Here is a 6,832-nt window from a genome sequence, read left to right on the forward strand (position 1 = left end):
ACATGGTAAATGCAACCACATTGGTGGAGTACTCTTTGCAGTCAACAGTTTTTATGCCAATGGCTTACATTCTAACACGGCCAAGGTATCATGTACAAGTAAGCTGAATGGTTGGATTGTCCCCCGAAACCTTACTGTACCCCCAAAACCTGTCAAAGAAATAAAAGTTGAGAAAATACAGTTTGGATCAAATCGATTATCAAAAACATTTAATCAGAGTAGTGTGTTTGATCCTAGAGCTCCCCAACACAGAACATCGGATAACAATGATTTGGATATTTTGCATACAAACCTGAAAGAGTTTGCTCCCTTCTCAGGTTACTTATTGTTCCAGGTGAGGATGTGTATATTGAAACTGAACAGGTTATTTTAAATGTAGAAGTATATGTAGATGCTCCAGAGAATATAGTGAATGTACCAAATATTGATTTTGTAAAAGAAAATTCCAATATCGTTGATGATGAAAACATAAATGCAGATTTTGTAGCTAAGTATGTGAACAGCATTGTTGAAAATGAAACCATTACACAGGAGGATATAAATAACATTGAATCAGCTACAAAACTTCAATCAGAGAATGACCTGTGGAAGCAATTACATGGATGTAAAATGACGGCATCAAATTTTGGTAGGATTGTCAAATGTTCCAGATGTCCAAATGGATTGGTAAAAGCAATGTTATATGACAAACCATCGTCAAAATATCTTCAGTATGGCAAAGACCACGAACAAGATGCAATTAATATGTATACTAAACTCTGTTCCACTCGACATGAAAATATCCAGGTTGAAAAGTCTGGTTTTTTTATGTCGACAGAAAGGCCGGGTTATGGTGCGAGTCTTGATGGCATTGTGAAACATAGCGATGGAAGACGCACAGGTCTGGAATGTAAATGCCCACTCAGTCAGCGTGGCAAGTCTATAGAAGAGGTTCGTAAGTGTAAAACATTTTATTTATATAAAGATGAAAATGGAGATATAAAACTTTAAAAAAAATCATAACTACTTCATTCAAATCCAGGGACAGCTCTTTGTGACAAAAATGATGTATGTAGACTTTGTGGTGTGGTTTGGACCTGATCAGGACATCTTCACATATATGATGAATTGTGAAGTGCCTGTGGAAAGGGCGAGTTACCCCTCTTTATAAAACACAGGTGACCTATATATTGACCTATATATGTACTTTTTGGAAAGTTTTTGTGTAGTTTTGAGCAATAATGAAAGAAAGTAAAGCTGAATCAAGTATAATATGACATTTTTTCAGACAAAATAAATTTCTATGTGTATAAGGTAGCAGAGTACAGTAGAAATGGCCTGGTCCTAAAAATAAAGGGCATGTCTCAGATAAACATGGATAGTGGATTCAACTTGCACAACACACCTACATATATGTATATATTTATAAACTACAATTTGAATACATTTTGTTTAGAAGACTGAATTTATTTTTAAAAACTGTTTTCCTCAGATTTGGGACTTGCGGAAACCAAATATTAACCGATTTTCTTCAAACTTGGTAACAGGGTTGACCACTTTCAGTGGACTTTATTTGGCCGATTTATGGCCCCTTGAATAACGAAAAACTTCATCTGCCAATTCTGTTCATTTACTCTTGCAAATATTATCTGATTGTCTTAAAACTTAGTAACAGGGTTCATCGCATTAAGGGCTCGGCCAATTTGGACAACCACTTTAATCAGACTCCATTTGGCAGAGTTATGGCCACTTGATTAACATCATTATCTGCAGTTTCCGCTTAATAACTCTAGCAAATATTAGCCAAATTCCTTCAAACTTGATAACAATGTTTGTGTTCCTCTGTCTTTCCACCCATCTTGGGCACTCTTTGGTTTTCATGTGATAATTGCTGTAGATATTGTGCAGATATTTCAACCAAATTCTGTATGTACATCCGACTGATGCTAAGTTTGCCAACCGATGTCATTTGTGCATATTTATAATTAATGAGGTTCGTAAATTCTGATGGATTAAATGATTAATTTACACTGTAATACCTACTTGTTCAATAAAAACTCTTAACTTCTGTATAAGGCATTTTTTTCTTTGAGTTTCAAGCTACATGTATATATTATGTCTCAACAGCACGATACTCACATGTTTAAACCTAACCTCAATAATGTTTACCAACATTATGTCCTGCAAGCGGGGGATATAAATTCCACGAATTTGCTTGTTTTGATTTATTGTGACAACCTTTAAGCATACACTATTTCTTGGCCTATCTAGGCGTAGCTAAACAGAGTTTAAATAATTTCACCCCTTAATTTTAAGATACTGATAAATCTCTGCTTCTTATATAAAGACTCATTTCGTTGTTGGTTTCTAGCTAGTTGCCGTGCCTGATAGCTCTAAGAGAACTATCAGGTACTAATAAAAAGTGCTTATTTCATAAAAAAAAAAGTTTGGAGGGGGTTCTGGTAGGGATGGGGGAGGACGAAAGATGTTAGGGTAAACATGTATTAATGAAACAACAAAAAACTTTTTTCATACTTGCCAACTTTTTGAAATTTCAATTGAGGAGATTCCCTGTGCTCAAAATTAAAAACATAAATAAAATGTGTGTACAATGTATATATTACCTCATGAGACACAATAGCCCTTTATAATGACATGATTTGAGTTGGTCTTTCAGATAAAATTATTAGATCTTAGAATAAAGGAATTTCACTGCTGCCCCTGTCATGTTTGTAGAGCATTCAAGTTTCTTTTGCTCTTACAGATTAACGAAGGAGAAATATTCTTATGAGAAGGAAGTGGTAAAGCAGGAGGAACACATAGAAAAGATGAAAACAGATGGAAAGGATCCATATGATATAAAGAAACAGGTATATATATATTGAATCCGTTTATTTTTTTTATTTTTCAACATTGGTTATGTATTGAAATGTTTACTTAGGTCTACCTGTACTACAATGACCAGTCTTTAAGTTGGACTAAGTTGGACATTAAAGAATTATTTTTGACAATGTGTTTTGCAGTATGAAAATAACAATGTATGTACATGTATATGTACACTGATTTGTGCCATTTCCATGTTCGTCTTTTTGCCCTCAGACTTTTGTCTTTTTCGGGGGCGAAAAGATGAAACAACAAGATTTCAGTGTTTTTTTTGGCTTTTTCGGGGCGAAAGACGAACAACGGAATGGCACAATTCCTTACCGTAATATATGGTTTATGATGGTAACATTGGGCTGGTTAGGATCTTCTAACCTGTGAGGTGCTAAATGTGTCATGTATATATCCATGTATATCTTAACTATGAATAATGCTACTGGGTTTTTTAAGTCACCTGAGACAAAGTCTCAAGTGACCTATATTGCGATCGCCTTTTGTCCGACGTCGTCCGTCGTCCGTCCAAAAACAATTTACATTTTCGACTTCTTCTCCAAAACCCCTGAACCAATTTCAATGAAATTTTGCAGAAACCTTCCATGGCCAAAGGCCAACAAAAATAGTGGCCGGTTCTGTCCCCAGCACACAGGGGCCTGAGGTGGCGGGGCCAAAAATGGTCAAATTGACTAAAATTTCAAAAATCTTCTTCTCAAGACCCAGATATGGTAGAATAAAATACTCTTCATAGATGGAAGGGTCTTAGGTGCTTTACCAAAAATGTGAATTTCTTGACCCTGTGGTCTCACGTGTCCCCCTGGGGAGGGGGTAAACTTGACTATAGTTTATATAGGGAAATCGCATTTTGGACCAACATTTGTTTAATTTCCATTGGAAGTAATTCTATTTAGGTTAGCATTATCAGTATTAGGTAGCAGTTTGATAGTATGCACATATGAGCCCTGACTGACCCCCAGGGGCTGATGGGTGGGGCCAAAAAGGGTCAAATTGACTGAAATTTCAAAAATCTTCTCCTCAAGACCCAGATATGGTAGAATCAAACACTCTTCATAGATGGAAGGGTCTTAAGGTGCCCTACCAATATTGTGAATTTTATGACCCTGGGGTCTCACGTTTACCCCCGGGGAGGGGGTAAACTTTACTACAGTTTAAATAGGGAAATCACATTTTGGAGCAAAATTTGTTTAATTTCCATTGGAAGTAATTCAATTTGGATTAGCATTATCAGTATTGTATAGCAGTTTGATGGTATGCACATATCAGCCCTGACTGACCCCCCGGGGCTGATGGGTGGGGCCAAAAAGGGCAAAAGTTATTATGGTTTATAATGGCAAATGATACTTTGAATATTACTTGATCTTTGAATATTACTTGATTGGAATTATAACCCTGAGTTGACAGTTTGATACTTTGAAAGTTTTGAGCCAGCCCTACTCCAAGGGCTGTAGGGTGGGGCCCAAAAGAGTCAGTGTGCTAAACTTTCTTCATTTTCCTTGTTTAGAATCGGAGGTGCTAGTTTCAAATACTTTTTAGTCTTAAATCTGTATGCTAGATATTGAATAAGGTGATTTTATTATTTTTTGTCACTTTGAACAATATTTCTGTTCATGTTAAAAACCAAATGAACTCTCTGTTTAAACATATCAGGTGACCGTTAAGGCCCATGGGCCTCTTGTCAAAATTACTCTGTTACTGTAAATGTTCAAATTCAGCATCACTATCGTAGGCTTGACTTGACCCAAATCATTTACAAATTGTAGTTGTGATCTAAGACATGATTATAGTCACTGCCATCCCTACATCAACAACTGACCAACAAATATTGTGTTACGGTTGTGTGTGTGTCTGATCAACATTTGTTTTCATAGCCTGTACAGTATTGCATTATCTCGCATTTAAATTGTCCAATTTTTCAAAATGTCTTTAATTGCAGGGAGAAGTTCTCGATGAATCCAAGGACATGATTCCTGATACAAAGAGAAGGCTTGCTGAAGGACCAGAGGTTCTCCAGAAGTATATGGTAAATATTTTAAAAAGGAAAAAAAACATTTCAACTACTGTTTCATTATTTAATATGTACACAGCTAGTGTATTGGTTATACATGTGACTTTTCATTTTTTACTTCAATAACTTTAGTACTATACGTGTACTGTGTTACCTTCATCAATTTAGTTTGTAGTAGGTGTTAACAGTAATTAGTCACTGTTAAGTTGCTCACACTTAGACACAAAAAACAATTACTATTTAATTGTTATCCTTATACATTTTTAAGTCATCACAATATTCTCCATCTGTATTGCAATATATGGTGATACACTCCAGGTGTATTGTGACCTCCCTCATTCCTAGAGTCTCTTATTTCGTTCACCATTTCTAAAGTAAATAGAAAAAGTAAGAGTTATTTCCCTTGCACCTATCTCAATGTTATACTCCACAGAGACCAAAATGGCGTTAATACCGATATGTATTAACTATTTGGATTGTTTTCTTCAGGAACAAGCTGACGAACTGAAGGAAACAGAGGAATTCGAAACAGCTGTGACAATGTGCAAAGAAGCAGTAACAGCGCTGTCATCCTGAAGTCACTGTAATGATGAGTCAGTGTAATGTCAATGTGGACTCCTGTGTTTTGTATTCTGTTAGGAAGCTCTTAATACTAGTATAGTTTTCACATGTGTTACTGTACGTCGAGAGTAACAGGAATGATTATATTCAGTCAGATGCACATTACCATATAAGATAGTAACGCTGGTCATGAATGAGTCGGGGAAATGATGCCTGGTATAGCCTGGAAAATAAGTCGAGAATGAAAGGGGGGTTCATTGGTCAGAGGACAGTTGTTGTATTGGCCTAGTCATGGGTCATTGATTAACATCAAATTCAAATTTCATAGTAAAAAGATAAGTACATGTACAAATATCTGCTACAATTGGTCGTATCCTATGAACCAACATTTTTTTTAATGCTCAATATATGGGAAAGAAATATTGCCAGACAGTCCATCATATACATTGTACCTTCCTGTATGTTAGTTTACATTTTTGAAGTGAAAAGTCCAGTTAAATGGTATATGTATTTAATTACTAATAGGTTGAGATACTTCAATACTGTACAGCATGTAATTTGTCTAAACACCCCTTGGTTGTATGAATGTAACAGACATTGGTGGCACAATGATTGTATATAATCAGATAAATTAGATATGAGACTTGTCAGAAACTTTTTTATAAAGTTGTAGCTTTACAGTACTACTGGTGTAAGTAAACGTATATGCTTTCTTTCTATATATGACATTTACAATGTATAGTTCAAATCTATACATCAAACATTGTAAAGACTTCTTAATGCAATGAAATTTCTTCAACCTGTGTATGTCTTACTCATTTATTGGAACTTAATGTTGTTTAGGCCAAAAAGTGCACTCTTTAGGTAAATGGTACTATCAAGTTATTACCCTGGTGTTGATGAGATTTTGAATATAGTCTGTTTCTATAAAAAAATGCCATATAGATGACTTGTTGCGATACATCTGGCAGAATTATGATCCTTAGTCTTGCAGAGTTATTTTCTCTTGGGAGCAGGTATTGATTGTTACGTACGTCATTAGTTTGTGTGAGAAAATTACGTTGTTTTCTCAAAAATTGATGACGTTTCTCTCACAAACAAGTGACGTAACAATCAATACCTGCTCCCAAGAGAAGATAACTCTGCAATACGCAAAGACGATTGACCCAATGTCACAGGGGTCAAATGTGTTACGGTTCATTAATTCGAGGGTTAGTTAAAAGAAATGGCATTAAACGGTATTAAAGGTCACGTAGGGAAAACAAGCTAAATGGATAAATTATGATATATTTTAGCCTGTAGTATACTTAGTAAACTTGTTTAATATCGAATTTACAAATACACTTTGCCTTGACCTACTCTCAAAGTGACTCTTAGTCACCTATTTGAGAG

The 6,832-nt window shown here is 35.4% G+C and overlaps 1 long non-coding RNA gene across 1 annotated transcript; it reads left to right on the forward strand.

Annotated features, from left to right (window-relative positions):
• Positions 1–2,747: 2,747 nt before the first annotated feature.
• On the forward strand, positions 2,748–6,467 carry LOC110445544. The gene is made up of 3 exons (XR_002462383.1): positions 2,748–2,849; positions 4,808–4,894; positions 5,369–6,467. It is a non-coding gene; the product is annotated as an uncharacterized LOC110445544 (long non-coding RNA).
• The last annotated feature ends 365 nt before the right edge of the window (positions 6,468–6,832 follow it).

The sequence above is a fragment of the Mizuhopecten yessoensis genome, unplaced genomic scaffold (assembly GCF_002113885.1).
Source record: "Mizuhopecten yessoensis strain PY_sf001 unplaced genomic scaffold, ASM211388v2 scaffold2329, whole genome shotgun sequence".
NCBI lineage: Eukaryota > Metazoa > Mollusca > Bivalvia > Pectinida > Pectinidae > Mizuhopecten > Mizuhopecten yessoensis.